The sequence below is a fragment of the Schistocerca americana genome, chromosome X (genome assembly GCF_021461395.2).
Source record: "Schistocerca americana isolate TAMUIC-IGC-003095 chromosome X, iqSchAmer2.1, whole genome shotgun sequence".
NCBI lineage: Eukaryota > Metazoa > Arthropoda > Insecta > Orthoptera > Acrididae > Schistocerca > Schistocerca americana.
Genome location: NC_060130.1, coordinates 851,307,571 through 851,325,761, shown reverse-complemented (window position 1 = coordinate 851,325,761; position 18,191 = coordinate 851,307,571). Strand labels below are relative to the sequence as shown.

At 40.5% G+C, this 18,191-nt stretch overlaps 1 long non-coding RNA gene across 1 annotated transcript; it reads left to right on the top strand.

Moving 5' to 3' along the window:
* The first annotated feature begins 3,597 nt into the window (after window positions 1-3,597).
* On the top strand, window positions 3,598-13,844 carry LOC124556591. The gene is made up of 2 exons (XR_006968625.1): window positions 3,598-3,659; window positions 13,648-13,844. It is a non-coding gene; the product is annotated as an uncharacterized LOC124556591 (long non-coding RNA).
* The last annotated feature ends 4,347 nt before the right edge of the window (window positions 13,845-18,191 follow it).

The window sequence follows — 18,191 nt, the reverse complement described above, 5'->3', positions numbered from 1 at the left end:
TTCGAGTGGTCAGCACAATCCCAGCCAACACCGTTAGGCATCCTCCAAGATAGTGGTTTCTTTCCATAATGTTTGGATCCCGAAATCGTGTTCCATGTTCCCTCCAGACGCGAATTCATCGAGAATCACTCTCCGAACGAAATCGGCACTCATCTATGAGAAGAACATTGGCCCATTGTTCGACCATCCACGTGACATGTTGACAGCTCCACTCTAGAAGTTTCCTTTTGTGAGGACGCCTCAGAGATACACATACAGCAGGTCTCTGACAATGAAGGGCACTCTGCTGAAGCCTTCTGTACACTTCTTGCCTCGATACAATGTTTCCAGTGAATGCTGCAAGGTCAGATGCCAGTTGTTATGCAGTACTAAGGGGGTACCATGCTGCCTTTACATCCAAGCAACAGTCCTCTCTTTCTGCACTACACGTGGTTAGTCCTGACCTGGTCTTCAAGATACTTTCTCGGTCTCTATAAACTGGCGCCACACCTGAGAAACAACAGAAAGATTCACATTAAGCCAGTGGGCCACACCAGCTTGTGACTATCCTGCTTCCATTCTTCCTAGGCCCTCCATTGCAGAGAGTCTGGTAGGCGTGTTCTCTGTGTCATGATCACTGTCTGTGACTGTGTACATAGCAACTGTGGACATGGAACTAATCGGCAAGCACTAACCTGTTTGATAGGTGCCCTGACGTCATTGTTGGTGTGGTTGCCCATAGCCCAAATGCCATCTTCCATGCAGAACATGATCATATACACATCTGTCGAGAGTTTGTACGATTATATCGTTCATGAGACACAGAATGGGGAAATAGCAGTTTGTTGCTTTAATTTTGAACACCAGTGTATATATCTGAACGATTTACGTTAAAGTTCTTGGCAAATTTACTTCAAATTTCTACATTCAGATGAAATGATGAATAAAATTAATGAAAAATTAAATGCCTAGCAAACGAAACATATTGTGGAAAACTGACAGTAATTCCCAACGTGACTAACTGAACAGCAAGCTATGTAACTCTTTAATGCATCAGCATCCAATGGTGACACATCAGGAGGGTAGCAAGTCACATATCTACGATTGTCTGATTTTATAGTTTTCAGTTAGTCTTGTTAGGATAGGTAGGATGTGTGCATGTTGTGTACGGACGAAGGAGCAGCTGGCCACAGTTCGTGAACAGCTAAATGTGCTACTGGCTACAGCCAATCACCTTCAGGCTGCTGCCTCAAGGTGTAGCGGGGGCGGAGAATCTGGCGTGTCGCATGGGACACCTCAGGTGTCACTTGTTTTGCCCATGGTCTCTGCTACCAAGGCACCTCCTAGTGCACACGACACGGTGGATCTGCCCTCACAGCAGCAAGGGAGTGGCGGGTGGTAACGCGTTGTCGTCGCTCGAGCCGGAGGGCCAATGTGGATACTGGCAGCCTGGACCCGCCCATTCACACTATCAATGGACAGGTGTCCGCTCCTTCAGCAGGGTCCGAGCAGGTACACGGAGGAACGGGTTTACTGGTTATTGAGAGCTCCAATGTTAGGTGCGTTATGTAGCCTCTTTGGCAGACAACGTTCACAGCTGGAAAGAAAGGCAATGTGCACTCAGTATGTCTGATGGGGAGCCTCATCTGAGATGTGGGGGTGGCCTTGCCGATGGCTATCGAGTGCGCGAGGTGCAGTCGTCTGCAAGTTGAGGCTCTCACGTCGGCGCCTACGATGCCTGTCGCATGGGTTCTGAGGCGATTCTCAGTTCGTACAGGCGACTGACGGACGTAGTGAAGACTGCCGGCCTCGCCCTCAGGGTGCAAGCAGGGCTCGCAATTTGCAGCATCGTTCCCAGAGTTGATCTGGGTCCTTTGGTTTGGAGCCGAGAGGAGGGTGTCAGCCAAAGGCTTCGTCCACTCTCTGACGGTATTGGCTGCAAATTTCTGAACCTACTTTATCTTGTGGGGATTTGTAGGACTCCTCTTGATAGGTCAGTAGTGCACTACACAAAGGAAGCAGCTACTCGGGTAGCACAGTACTTGTCGAGTGCACATGAGGGTTTTTTAGGCTAGGTGGTAGTTTGAGGCGCTCTGATGAACACTTGCCAGTCGATTCACAGCAAGGGAAGTCAAACGGTGTTCAGAATAAAGACACTTCCACTGTCACAATTTTATCAGTAAACTGTCGAAGTATTCGTAATAAAGTTCCCAAATTTACTGCCCTCCAGGAAAGTTCTCCGGTTCAAATTATTCTTGGGACTGAGAGCTGGCTGAAACCCGAATTGAAAAGCCCTGAGATATTTAGAGAGTCGTGGAATGTTTATCGGAAAGACAGCTTAGAGGCCATAAGAGGGAGACTTTTCATTGCAGTTGACAAAAATACTGTCTCTATTGACGTCGAAGTTGAGAGTGACAGTGAAGTTGTCGGGTCACGTATAACAGGTGTAGGGGAAACTAACTTAATTGTTGGGTGTTTTTACCAGGCACTCAATTCCGCTGTGACAGTTCTAGAGTCGTTCAAGGAAAGTCGATGGTCAATAACACGTAAATACTCAGATCATGGAATACTAGTTGGCGGCGATTTTAACCCGCCAAATTTGGATTAGAATGTCTATGGATTCATTGCAGGGGTACAGACAGTAATGCGAAACCCTTTTGAACTCATTTTCTGAAAATTGTTTTGAGCAGGTAGATCGGCAGCCCACACAAAGGAAATATCGTGGACTTTGTAGCTACAAACAGGCCTGACATTATTGGCAATGTCAGTATACAAACCGGAATTAGCGATCATGATGTCATTATACGATGATTGCGAAAGTTAATAAACCGGTCAAAAAGGCTAGGAGAGTGTTTCCGCTAGATAGAGCAGATAAGAAGTTATTACCATCTTACTTAGACAGTGAACTGGCATCACTTAGTACCAATAAGATGGATGTAGAGGAACTATGGACTAAGTTTAAGCAGACTGTAAGTCGTGGTCTGGAGAGTTACGTGCATAGTTAGTGGATAGAGGTTAAGAAAGAACCGTAGTTTAATAACGACATTCGGAAGATGCTGAGGAAGCAGAGGCTGTGGCATTCTACGTTCAAACGATGACAAGCGAAGATTAGTAGAGGTCCAGATGGAATCCCAGTTCGATTTTACAAAGAGTACTGTACGGAATTGGCCCTTTACCTAGCTTGCATCTATCGTGAATATCTCGCCTGGCACAAAGTCCCAGGTGACTGGTTAAAAGCGCAGGTGCCTCCAATATATAAGAAAGGTAAAATAACGGACCCGCAAAATTACAGAACAATATCCATAACTTCTGTTCGCTGCAGAAGCGTTGAACACATTCTCAGCTCGAATATAATAAATCTTCTTGGGGCTAAGCAGCTTATGTCCGCGAATCAGCATGGTTTTAGAAAGCATTGCTCGTGCGAAACTCAGCTTGCCCTTTTCTCACATGATATACTGAGGACTGTGGATGAAGAGCGACAGCTAGATTCCATATTTTTAGATTTCCGGTAAGCATTTGACGTTGTGCTCTATTGCAGGCTGTTAACAAAGGTGCGAGCATATGGAATACGTTCACAGATCTATAAGTGGCTAGAAGACTTCTTAAATAATAGAGTCCAATATGTTGTCCTCGACGGCGAGTGTTCATCAGAGACAATGGTATCGTCAGGAGTGCTCCAGGTGAAGTGTGATAGGATCACTGTTGTTTTCTATATACATAAATGATTTGACGGACAGGGTGGGCAGCATTCTGCGTTTGTTTGCTGATTGATGCCACGGTGTACGGTAAGATGTCAAAGTTGAGTGACTGTAGGAGGATACAAGACAACATAGACAAAATTTCCAGTTGGTGTAATGAATAGCAACTAGCTCTAAATGTGGAAAAATGTAAGTTAATGCGAATGAATAGGCAGAACAAACCTGAAACGTTCGGATTTAGTATTACCAGTGTCCAACTTGACACAGTCAAGTCGTTTAAATATCTGGGCGTAACGTTGCAAAGCGATATGAGGTGGAACGAGCATGTAAAAACTGTGGTAGAGAATTCGAATGGTCGACTTCGGTTTATGGGTAGAATTTTAGGAAATAGTGGTTCACCTGTAAAGGAGCTAATAAAAAATAACCTTACTTTCTTTCTAGCTTTATATCATGACATACTCAGTAATTATTGAAATTGGTGTTCATTAAAACTTTAAGGAGTTATATTATTGTCAAAGTTGTCGTACCTGTCAGGATAACACTGTTCCCTACTTTAAATTATCATGACATTCTTATTTGGGGTTTCGGGTTTTTTGGGGTGTTACATATGCCCCCTGGACGATGAAGTGGGTATTTTATTTCTCATTTCGAAGTCCCTATCTAGGTCAGGGCCCTGTTTTTAATTTTCACACACACATTCACACACATACACGTACAAAATTGAAATATTATACCACTCATACACCTACATATACAAAATTGAATTATTACATTGATCAATACAATAACATGAACTTAAGGTTCATCACTTATATAATTCACATCATATTGCACTGTGTTGTCGACTCATCGTCGCACTGACGCTGTGTCAGCACTGGACCATGTGAGCAGCGAAACATGGCCCAGTTCGAAGCCCATTTTCTCTTCTCTGAACCCCTGGCGAAACTCCCACAGCATGAGATCGTACCAAGAAGCGATTACGATCCGATTATTTGCGGTTGATTGTTGACCTTTGTTGTGAAGTGGTGTCGCCCCTGGTAGACTGTTCTAAGGACTCACTACAATCTGCAGCCTGATGGTTTGCATCACCACTGTCGCGAATCTGTAGCACTTAGTTCACACTTCTCCCTCTTGTGTACTCACAGGCCACTATCCATTTACTGGTTCCTACCAAAACTTTGTTTTTGTTTTTATCTAACAATATTATTTATTAGTCTGAATAATATTTGACCTTTGATACTAGTCTTATTAGTTTATTAACACATAGACTGTTCAACACTATCATCACTTTATTGTTAATGTCCTGTCATTCAAACGCTTCTCACTCCCTTTTTCCCTCATCGGTCTCTTTGTCTCCCTTCTTTACAGTTTTCACATGCTCTCCCCCAAAATAAGTGATCTTTCTTTTACATCAATTTTCTACCTGAACTGATTCTGATTATATTTTTTAGTGTGCTTGCGTGTACATGAGTGTGATGCCTCTTTTATAAGATCACATGTGGAGGCTTATTAACAAAAATATTATAAACAAACATTTATAATTAATCAATAATAAATACATACTTAATTAATTAAGCAAAACCCAACAATTCTTGATGGCTCTTGCAACAGCTTAATAAAACTCATAGTAATTAGTTGATCCTTTGTAAAATCTATCATCTTCTTGGATGACTCAATTTAACTTAATTATCAAAATAATTATTATTACTAACCACTTATTTACTAAATCTAGATAGAAAGATGATACATTGTTAATCATCTCTTGCTTCAAAATGGATCCTGTCGTATAAAAATATGAATTCTGGCTTAACTAAAATACTTTTTTAATTCTATGTGAGGATAGACTCCTATTATTTTCTTCTGTTGTTCGTCTTCTAGAAGGTAACTTCCAGCATGTGGTATTTTCACAACTCGGTATGGTCCATTACATAGACTACAACATTTTCAGTTTAGTTTCTTTTTCTTTGATGATTTTGGATGATTTTTTAACAATACAGACTCACCAACTTTATAACTAATTACGACACCTAATTTCTTATCAAATTGGATTTTTCGTGTATTAGCCTTATGTTTTAACTGCAAATAAGCTTTACGTATAACCTCATTGTGATCCCTTTCCTTATTACGTATATATGGTAAATTACCAAGCCATTCGTCACCATTCGCGAATACGAGCATCTGAGGTCCAGGGAGGTCAGGAACTTCACCCCTGAAATTTCTGGACGAGTTCCTCTGCATTTTCTGGTCGAGTCCTAATGGGCTTAATAATTTTTTGGATATCTCGAGCATATAAGACTAATTGTATATCACCATTAGGCTTAGTTACTGCTAATAGTGGGTTAGAATATCAGGACATCGAGGTCTCGATAATTCCCCAGTCCAACATCTTTTTTATTTCCTTAGTTACCACTTCCCTTTTTGATCATGGAATTGAATACGTAGTTTTACAAAATGTGGTATGCAGGTAAGTTTCGATATTATACTCGAAGATTTTAATCACACCTGGTTTTTTATTGAATACTGGTAAATACAATTGTTGTGTAGATAAATATTCCGATTCCCGGACTTTCTCGTCGATGCTCGACATATCAGCCTCAGCATCAATTGGCTTAACATGGTCATTATTCAGACAATGTAGAGCATTTACCAGAAAACAATTAACAATTAAATGCTGACAATATTTCATTACATACCTCCTTTCTTCATTAATGTTACCTTCAATGGTTTGTCTTTAACAATCAAAGTACAAACACCTTCTTTAATATCAAGGATTGCACTATAATCATACAAAAATCCATCCCCCACATGCACGGTGTAGAAATTCTGAATACTATCAAGAAAGTACATTCCATTTCGACTCCTTGTAGCTCTACTGCTACCCACAACTGCTTTGTTATCCTTTGCCCCTTAGCGCTAAATGCCCCTGTTACTGTGCATCATGATACTGGCAAAGTGGGTATTTTCTGCTGTCAACTAACCACATTTAGGCAATTAATTGTCATTACACTGACCGTTGACCCCATATCAGTTAGTACATTTACCGGTATTTTGTTGATTTTTGCTACCACAATAGCTTGTAAAGTATACCCTTTCTTATTTAATTCAGCCCTTGGTTCATTCATTAAATCTTCTCTTATATCTGATTCATTGTTATGCCTAAGGATGTTTACAGACTCGCGAAGCTTGCCTCCCTCCTCATTACCAGTCATCTGAGGAAGGCTTAAAATGACTGGTTCTGATTTGACAGTCCGTCATTCAGTTTCCTGGGTGGTTCATGCACTTGTACCGAATGTATTTCATTTACCTTTTGGGGATATGCACTGTCTATCACCACACTTCTCCCATTCGTTAATAGTATAGGTCTATTAGATTCAAAGGACGTGCCTGTAGTATTGGTATTTGTCCAACCTACGTTATTCATTTCACATGTCCCCCTACTGGACTTATTTGACGGTTCGATGGGAGCACAGTTGTTTCTTCAGCCATCGTAACAACATTGATGGTTTGGCTATTGCCACCCCCCAAACTTCCTTTTCCTATTCGTTGATACCAAATTCACCCTTTGAAAACCACTTGGTCCTGCCATTTGATTATTATTTTCTGTGAACGACCTTTTAAAATAATTGTAATTCACCTTCCAATTCTGGTTATTCTTTGGCACGCGATCTATCTGTCCACCACCGTTTTGAGGATTATTGTTATTGCGGTTGAATTCTGGAGAGTGATTGTTATTCTGCTTATTCTGACTCCATTGACAGTTACCTCCATTATTCCTAGAATAATAATTATTGCTGTTGTTTTGCCATTGTCTCGCATCCTCCATTAACATATCAATTGAATCTATCAAGGATAGAAATTGCTCTACATCACTATCAGGTACGTGAATAAGTTTCTCTCTTATATTGAGCGGTAATCTGACTTTTAATATTCTAATGACTTCACGACTCGAAATTGGTTCAGTCCAACATCTTATCTTGTTAAAATAACCCTCAAAATATTATCTTAAGGTCACTTTCTTTGGATTGTAAAACTCAGGCTGATAAACATCATTAGGTAAACGCCCTTGTCGACTTAATGACCAATATTTTGCTAAGAATTGTTTCTCAAACTCGGAGCATGTATTGCAGGTTTCGCTTATTTCAGCGGCCCACAATGCAGCTTCTCCTATAATTTTAGATACTATGAATGGGATCTTTTCAAACTCGGTCCAACTACGCGGAAATATTCTCTTAAAAGAACTGATAAATACCTTTGGGTTAATGTTACTCTTTTCACTAGAGAAAACTGTGAATTGTCTACTCTTGAAAATACTGTGTTCAACCTATAATGAAGAAATACGAGTCCATTGGACACGGGGATCATTCTCTATATTCATTGCGTCTTTATTTCCCACGGTTCACTGGTATATACGCTACGTTGTATTCGTGGACATTTCCTCTCGCAGTTAGATTTTGACTGGCTATATATATTCATTTTCTGGTTTAGAGTCACTACCATATTGTTGCTCGGATGTTCAGCAAAACTACCTTATGAGTTACGTCTCTGGACAAAATCTTCAAAAGTTTTATTTTTAGTTTGTTTAAATTCATTAAAAAAAAGTATTTATTAATTCGTTACTCTTCTGGGCCTGTTCTTCAACTACTTTCTGTGCGGTCCCAAGTGTGGATCGCACCTTATTGTCAATCTGTACAGTCTTAAGCTCTATCCACTCAGAGAGATCTTCTTCGAACTTTTTGCTTTGACCTAATAGGTAATTATCTATCTTCTTAGCTGAGTTAATCTTTATTTCACTTAAACGATCTGCAATATTACTATTAGTTTCTGCCAATGAATTAACCCTTTCTGATACTATTCCAAATTGCTCTGATAAATTACCGACACTTTCCTGTATTTTATTTACAGGGTCGATAATTTTTACTTCCTCATTTTCCAGTTTACTTAGTCTAGATTCTACATCCTCAATTTTGTTAGCTATATTACCCTGCTGTTCGGCAAATTTATTTTCAAAGATTTGTAGTTGTTCCCTAAAATTGGCTTCAATAGCAGCTTGCTGCTGCACTATCTTAGCATCTATGTTAGATAATCTAGTTTCTAAATTTGCTTGTTGTTCAGTTAACCTTTTATCTACGTCAGAAAATTTACTATTTAATATCGCTTACTGTTCATTGATTTTAACATTCACATCACCCAATATTGCTTGGTGTTCATTGATTTTAGCATTCATATCACCCATTTTAACATTCATATCGCCCAATATATTTAATTCTGCTAATATAACACTGAGTACATCGACACTTCCGGAACTGGTCTGTGCGACACTCATCATACACTACTGGCCATTAAAATTGCCACACCACGAAGATGACGTGCTACAGTCGCGAAATTTAACCGACAGGAAGAAGATGCTGTGACATGCAAATGATTAGCGTTTCAGAGTATTGACACAAGGTTGGCGCCGGTGGCGACACCTACAACGCGCTGACATGAGAAAAGATTCCAACCGATTTCTTATAGATAAACAGCAGTTGACCGGCGTTGCATGGTGAGACGTTGTTGTGATGCCTCGTGTAAGGAGGAGAAATGCGTAACATCAGGTTTCCGACTTTGATAAAGGTCTGATTGTAGCCTATCGCGTTTGCCGTTTATCTTATCACTACATTGCTGGTCGCGTTGGTCGAGATCCAATGATTGTTAGCAGAATATGGAATCGGTGGGTTCAGGAGGGTAATACGGAACGCCGTTCTGGATGCCAACGGCCTCGTATCACTAGCAGTCGAGATGACGGGCATCTTATCCGCATGGCTGTAACGGATCGTGCAGCCACGTCTCGATCCCTGAGTCAACAGATGGGGACGTTTGCAATACAACAACCATATGCACTAACAGTTCGACATTTGCAGCAGCATGGACTATCAGCTCGGAGACCATGGCTGCGGTTACCCTTGACGCTGCATCACAGACAGGAGCGTCTGCGAAGTTGTACTCAACGACGAACCTGGGTGCACGAATGGCAAAACGTCATTTTTTCAGATGAATCCAGGTTCTGTTTACAGCATCATCATGGTCGCATCCGTGTTTGGCGACATCGCGGTGAACGCACACTGGAAGCGTATATTCGTCATCGCCATACTGCGCGTATCACCCGGCGTGATGGTATAGGATGCCATTGGTTACACGTCTCGGTCACCTCTTGTTTGCATTGACGGCACTTTGAACAGTGACATTATATTTCAGATGTGTTACGACCCGTGGCTCTACCCTTCATTCGATCCCTGCGAAACCCTACATTTCAGGAGGATAATGCACGATCGCATGTTGCAGGTCCTGTATGGGCCTTTCTGGATACAGAAAATGTTCGACTTTTGCCCTGGCCAGCACATTCTCCAGATCTCTCTCCAATTGAAAACGCCTGGTCAATGGTGGCCGAGCAACTGGCTCGTCACAATACGCCAGTCACTACTCTTGATGAACTGTGGTATCGTGTTGAAGCTGCATGGGCAGCTGTACCTGTATGCGCCAGAGGTGGTTGTTCTGGGTACTGATTTCTCAGGATCTATGCACCCAAACTGCGTGAAAATGTAATCACATAACAGTTCTAGTATAATGTATTTGTCCAATGAATACCCGTTTATCATCTGCATTTCTTCTTGGAGTAGCAATTTTAATAGCCAGTAGTGTATCAGTGATTACAGGAATCGAATACTGAGTTTACTGACTAGCAGTGAATTCACTGTGCAGTAAGTTCCTGGAAGTGGAAGTATTTTTGAGTTGTTTCTCTCCGCTGCCAGATGGTTTGGCAACTGATGTACGAATTGTGAAAGTACTGGCTAGCATCGGTCATGTTCTGTTGCCAGTAGGTTTGAGTTTATTTCCTGCTGAATGCATGGACAAACTGTTCTCTGAGCAGTTATGCTGCGAGTGTGCATATGCCCTGTCAATCACGTATCACCTCTTAGGAAGCTAGTTTTGGCTTACTCGTGAGTGTTCCACAGTGACATGTGGTTGTTTATTTGGAACTGTTACATTCCGGTCCCCCCCCCCCCCCCCTTTGCGCACAAACCAAGTGGAGGATCAGTCACTAATAGTTTACCTGTTTGGTGTTTTGTACTAGTTATGCTGTTTTGATACTGTTGATTTTGTAGAATCCAGCTGAAATCTAATCTTGGCTCTGTTTATTGTATGCACAGACAGATATTTAAGTGGTTCCCTTGTGTTACTTGTAAGGAACAGTGTACCTGCATTCGTTATCAAGGCTGCCTGCTTTGCTCAGTGGGTATCCTGAGTTCTCAACAGCAAAATCCTACAGTGAGAGCTGTTCTATTTACTAGCAAGGCTATGGCACCATTTGTGTGTCCTTTTCCAGGAGTTTATCAGACCAGTGTCTAAATAACTTCCAGGCAGGTTAAAACTGTGTGCAGGACCGAGATCAAACTCAGGACATTTGCCTTTCATGGGCGCATTCTGGAAACATCGCCCAGACTGTGGCTAAGCCATCTCTCTGCAGTATCCTTTCTTCCAGGAGTGCTAGTTCTGCAGGTTTTGCAGGAGAGCTTCTGTGAAGATTGGAAGGCAGGAGATGAGTTATTGCTGGAAATAAGGCTGTACGGATGGGCTGAGAGTCATGCTTGGGTAGCACAGGTGGTAGAGCACTTGGTCACGAAAGGCAAAGATCCCGAGGTCAAGTCTCGGTCCAGCACACAGTTTTAATCTGCCAGGAAGTTTCGTATCGGTGCACACTCCACTGTAGAGTGAAAATTTCATGCTAGTGTCTATCTAGTTGTGAAGGGGCCCACTCTCCAGTCTAAACTGAAAACCTAGATTAAGATATGGCTTGTGCCAATTAGCATAAGAGGGTATTCATTCAATACATGAGTAATATTGTATGACTTTCTTCTGTTGACTCTTCTAATCTCACTCGAAGGGCATATTGAAAATCCTTTCTTCTTTCGTTTAATCTATCCATACCTATAATTTATTTTCTTGGTGTTACTAGTTTTCTTTGTTCCTATGGAATATTAATGTTTGTTTTTGCCCTTACCAGTCTATGGTAAGCCTGTTTTTTGATACCATCCTTGGTATTTAAATAAGTCACCAATTACCAGTTTAAAGCGGCAGTCTTGTCCTTTGTTATGTGCATTTTTTATTTCTTCATAAAATGCTTCTACTTCATCATCTGAATAGCTTGCTGCTATAAGGTGTGAAATGATGGCATTGTTGGGATTGCTGTATCTCATCGAGACTAAGAAAACAAATCACACAAGTGTCATTGAACTGTGGACAGCAGATGGTACTGGTATGGAGATTACAAGACCTGTGATCAGCTACAGAAGATTTATGTTCCTTTTACAATGTGTCTGTTTTGACGACAAGAGTACAAGGCAAGAAAGAAGAGTAACTGATAAACTTGCTGCAATAAAGCAAATTTTGGATGTCTTTGTGGTGAACTGCAAGAACACTTGTAGTGTAGGACAATTTGTGACAGTAGACGAAAAGTTGCAAGCTTTCTGGGGTCGCTATTCTTTTGTTCAGTATATCGCGAACAAACCAGCGAAGTACAGGATAAAGATTTTGTTTTAGCAGATGCTAAAACATTCTTCACTAGTAATAATGAGGTATATTGTGGAAAACAACCGAAAGGACAATACCATGTTTCTAATACTCCCTGTGCTATTGTAGGAAGGCTAGTTACTCACATTGAAGGCTCGGGAAGAAACATTACAATGGATAATTGGTACACTAGCGATTCCTTAGCCAATATCCTTTTGAAAAAGCTACTAACATGCATCGGCATGTTGAGAAGAAGAAACAAAAATCCAGATCCCACAAGAATTTTTACCTAGAAAATGTAGGGCTTTCCACTCCTGTTTATTTGGTTTTCAGAATGATATGATGCTAGTTTCGTATGTGCCAAAACAAAACAAGGCAGTTACATTGTTTTCAACTATTCCCAATTTGGAAACGTTGACAAAGTTACAGGGAAACGAGAGATAGTTTTGGATTACAATATAGCAAAGGGAGGAGTTGACACAGTCAATCAATCAGGAGGTGCGTATTCCGTCGCAAGGGTGATAAGAAGATGGTCATTGGTTGTATTTTATGCTCTGATGGATATAGCAGGAATCAATGCTCAAATAACTTTTCACACAAATGAGGCAAATCCAATAAAGAAGAGAAGAATTTTCTTGAAACATTTAGCACTCTATCTTATGAAGCCTCAACTAGGGGAAAGAGCTAATATTCCTTCACTTCCTGCCGACATTGCAACTTTCCTCAAGAAATACAAAGATCAATGTGTTGAAAGAACTGAGGAGCCTACCACCAAGAAAAGAAGTCGGTTTGTGACATGTGGACAAGTAAGAAACACATCTACTACCATAAGGTGTAACTCATACCATAGCTTTGTTTGCAAAGGATATGTAAAAACAGTGCACACATGTGAGAAGTGTAAAGCATTTCCCGAAAATGTGCAAGAGGATTAACTGTGTAGCTGAAAGGAACTTTGTGGTAACTTATACTTCTTCAATATAAAAAGTCTTTGCTCTTTTATATTGCAATGAAGGAGTGTTTTTGTTCAGTAGGTTCTTAAAAGTGTTGAAACAGGTTGATATGTCAGCTACGGTAGTAGAATGATATGAAAGTTTCTTATTTGTGTAATCGAATAGTAAATTAGTGATGTAATATAAGTTTATTGTATTGTTGTTTACATAAACTAAAGTTAAAGTGTGATTTAGGTCATACACGTTTCCCTTGGTAGCATAATGACAACTTTCGACTATATGTGTACAAAGTGCGCCAAGCGCCTGCTCACGTTACGAAAAGCGACGAGCCTGTTCGAGGGAACATTCCTTGATTGAATGTTTATTTAGTGTGACTGTAAGCCAGTTGTAACATTAGCTGGAGTGAGACCACATTAATTATTCAGACCTTTGTTTCAGAACAAGGGCAGTTATGCTTTCCATTTCTCTTACAGGCTCAGCAGTTGCGGGGTTTGCGCCCTCATCATTATGATGCCACACTGTTTGGGGTGGTTCATGTTCTCACATCTGGCACCAGGCTCACTCTAAGAATGTCGAGTGTTCCACAATGGCATCAGATTGGAGACTACTTGTCAATAAATTTGAGTTGAGGAAAAAAAAATTGAAATAAATAAAAGTTGTTTCTGCCAAATTGATCATCAGTCACAAGAAAACCTGACTCCACTCCCCACCCACATTCTCTGACTCATTAGTTTGAGTGCTACTGTCATCGGCACTTTTGGAAACGTGGTCGAAGGATGGTAAAACCTTGAGTTGGCAACACGGTGTTGGATTTCCGTAAAGCAGGATAGGTGAGTATCTGTGGCAGAGCTAATGACACAGCACAATGCCGGTCCAGGCACACGTGTTTGGGAGCACATAATCAGCGCACATTGCTGAATGTGGGGCCTCCACACTGGATGATGTGTGCATGTACCCATGTTGACTGATTGGTATTGACAACTGTAATTGCAGTGTGCACGAATCATTGAGACTGTTCCATGGAAATGTGTCACATGGTCAGACGAATCATGTTTCTTGTTACACAAGATCAATGACCATGTCCAGATACACTGCCATCCAATTGTACGGTTGCTCAAAACATGTACCACGCCAAGGGTGCAGTCTACCAAGGGCAGTATTATACTATAGGAACATTCACTTGCACTTTTATGGGACCCATGGTAGTAATGAAAGACATAATTACAGCTGTTGACAATTTATTTATTTACAAGTCAAGTTCCTTAGGACCAAATTGAGGAGCAACTCTCCAAATTCATGGAACATGTAAGTACATGAAATTACAACATGAAAGTAATAACAGATAAAAAATAAAGTGTTTATGAACCTGAAAAGAGTCAATCCATAAGTTTAAGTAAATGCAATCAACAATACAACAAGAATCAGCTTAATTTTTCAAGGAACTCCTCGATGGAATAGAAGGAGTGAGCCATGAAGAAACTCTTCAGTTTTAATTTGAAAGCATGTGGATTACTGCTAAGATGTTTGAATTTGAGTGGTAGATTACTAAAAATGTATGCAGCAGTATACTGCACACCTTTCTGCGCAAGAGTTAAGGAAGTCTGATCCAAATCCAGGTTTGATTCCTGCCGAGTATTAACTGAGTTAAAGCTGGCTTATTCTTGGGAATAAGCTAATATTGTTAACAAGAAATGACGGTAAACTTTCTGGCAGATTAAAACTGTGTGCCGGACCGAGACTATAACTCGGGACCTTTGCCTTTCGCGGGCAAGTGCTCTACCATCTGAGCTACCCAAGCACGACTCGTGTCCCGTCCTCACAGCTCTACTTCCACCAGTACCTCGTCTCCTACTTTCCAAACTTCACAGAAGCTCTCCCTAGTCTGCCAGGAAGTTTCATATCAGCGCACACTCCATTGCAGAGTGAAAATCTCATTCTGGAAACATCCCCCAGGCTGTGGCTAAGCCATGTCTCCGCAATATCCTTTCTTCCAGGAGTGCTAGTTCTGCAAGGTTCGCAGGAGAGCTTCTGTGAAGTTTGGAAAGTAAGAGACGAGGTACTGGTGGAAGTAGAGCTCTGAGGATGAGGCATGAGTTGTGTTTGGGTAGATCAGAGTTTGAGTCTCGGTCCGGCACACAGTTTTAATCTGCCAGGAAGTTTCATATCAGCGCACTCCCCCCTGCAGAGTGAAAATCTCATTCTGGAAGAAATGAATGTACGGAATATGTATATATTGAGAGGCCAATGTCAAAGTACCCAGGCTCGTGAACAGGGGTTGACAAGAGGTTCGTGAACCTACACCAGTTATTGCCCGACCAGCCGTTTCTGAGCAAAAAATATCCTTTTAGAATGGGAAGAGTTAAAATACCATACAACATAAGTGAATGAAAATAAGCAAAGTAGACTAATTTTCATTTCGAACGACCACTCACTTCAGATATTGTTCAAATAGTAAAAATGGCAGCATTAAGTCTTTGAACAAGATCCTGAACGTGGGTTTTCCACGACAGTTTACTATCTATCTGAACACCTAGAAATTTGAACTGTTCAGTTTCACCAATCATATGCCCATTCCGTTTTATTGAATTGTGTGTTGGGAACTGTGAAAAGTGAGTCTTACTGTGATTTAGCATTAGTTTATTTTCTACAAGCCATCGACTTAGGTGATTAACTGCACTGTTTGAAACTGAGCCAATGTTGCACACAACATCCTTTACTACCAAGCAAGTGTCATCACCAAACAGAAATATTTTAGAGTTACCAGTAATACTAGAGGGCATATCTTTTATCCAAATAAGGAACAGGGGTGTCCCCAAAACTGATCCCCATCCCCCACTTGACTGTATCCCGCTGAGACCCCACATCACAGCCATTCACAACATTGTGAATAATGACCTTTTGCTGTCTTTTGCTAAAGTAAGAGGTGAACCAATTGTGAGCTACTCCCTGTATTCCATAATGGTCCAACTTCTAGAGCAATATTTTGTGATCAACACAATCAATTGCCTTAGTTAAATCAGAAAATATGCCTTGTGTTTGAAACCTGTTGTGTAACCCATCCAGTACCTCACAGAGAAAAGAGAAAATAGAATTGTGAGTTGTTAAACGACTTCTAAAGCCGAACTGTACATTTAATAGCAAATCGTGTGATATAAAATGATCAATTATATTTACATACACAGCCTTTTCAGTAACTTTAGCAAAGACTGATGGCATAGAAATAGGCCTAAAATTGTCTACATTATCCCTTTCTTCCTTTTTCTAAAGCGGCTTCACTACTAAGTACTTTAATCATTCAGGAAACTGACCATTCTTAAAGGAAAAATTACGAATATGGCTAAATACAGGGCTAACATGTGCAGCAGAGTACTTTAATATTCCGCTAGGCACTCCACCATATCCATGAGAGCCCTTAGCCTTCAGTGATTTAATTATTGACTGAATCTCCCCCTTGTCTGCATCACAGAGGAGTATTTCAGACATCAATCTTAGAAAGGCATTTGTCAAGAGAGTTATATGATTCCCTGTAGAAACAAAATTTTTATTTAATTCACCAGAAATGCTCAGAAAATGATTATTTAATACTGTACATACATCTGATTTATCAGTAACAGAAATATTTTTACTACGAACCGACATTATATGGTCGACCTTTTGCTGCTGACCAGACACTTCCTTCACAACTGACCCTATGGTTTTAATTTTATTCAGTGAATTAGCTATTCTATTTGCATATCACGTGCTCTTTGCCTTCCTAATAACATTTTAAGCACCTTACAATACTGTATGTATGGGCTATTGTAGCTCGATTGTGCCTACTATTAACATTTTGATATAATTCCCACTTTGTTCTACGCAATATGCTTATCCCACTAGTCAACCACACAGGCTGCCTTTTATTCTTACTACCCCATTTAGAATGTTCTAATGGAAAGCAACTCTCAAAGAGCATAAGAAATGTGTTAAGGAAAGTATTTATCATATATGTTATCGACACTATAAACATCCTGCCACTCTTGTTCCTTGACAAGGTTTAAAAAGCTCTCTATTGCTGTTGGATTAACTTTTCTACATAGTTTGTAATTACATGTGACATTTATTTGAGTACAAAAGCCTTTTAGTATTAAAATTTGTGCATCATGGTCTGAAAGGCCACTCACCCTTTTACTAATGTAATTCCCATCTAGTAATGAATAATGAATAAAAATATTGTCTATGGCTGTACTACTGTACCCCTGCACCCTAATTGGAAAAAAACAGTCTGCATTAGATCATATGAACTTAGGAGATCTACCGACATCCTTTTTATTGCACCATCATATACAAAATTTATATTGAAGTCACCACATATAAATAATTTCTGGTAACTCCTACAAAGTGAATCAAGAACCCTCTATAGCCTGAGCAGAAATGCTCTGAAGTCAGAGTTAGGGGACCTATAAACAACAACAATTAGAAGTTTAGTTTCACCAAATCCAACTGCCCCTGCACAACGTTCAAATATCTGTTCAGTGCAGTGCCGTGATACATCTATGGACTCAAATGGAATACTGTTTTTTTATGTACATAGCCCCTCCCCACCCCACAAGGAACTCCTTGAAAAACAGCAAGCTAATCTGTACCCTGGTAAAGGAAGCCTCTGAATTGTCAAATTACTTAAGTGGTGCTCCGATATTCCAATAATTTCAGAGTCAACATCTATAAGCAGTTCACCAACTTTATCTCTAATACCTCTTATATTTTGATGAAATATGCTAATTCCTTCTCTACTTGGAAACATGACTTCCTCTGAATGTAAGCCTTTACTCAGAGGGACTCCCTTTAATCAGGTATACCTATCAGCTGATTTCAATCTAAAAAAAGGTGCAGCTCTGACACAAATTACTACAGGAACTTTTCCATGAGTGATCCCACCACCACCCACTACACTGTCACCTATAAGCTTTGCCAGCCTCCCCTTCCCATACCTATTGAGGTGCAGGCCATGCCTAGTGAAACCTGATCTACTGATAGACTC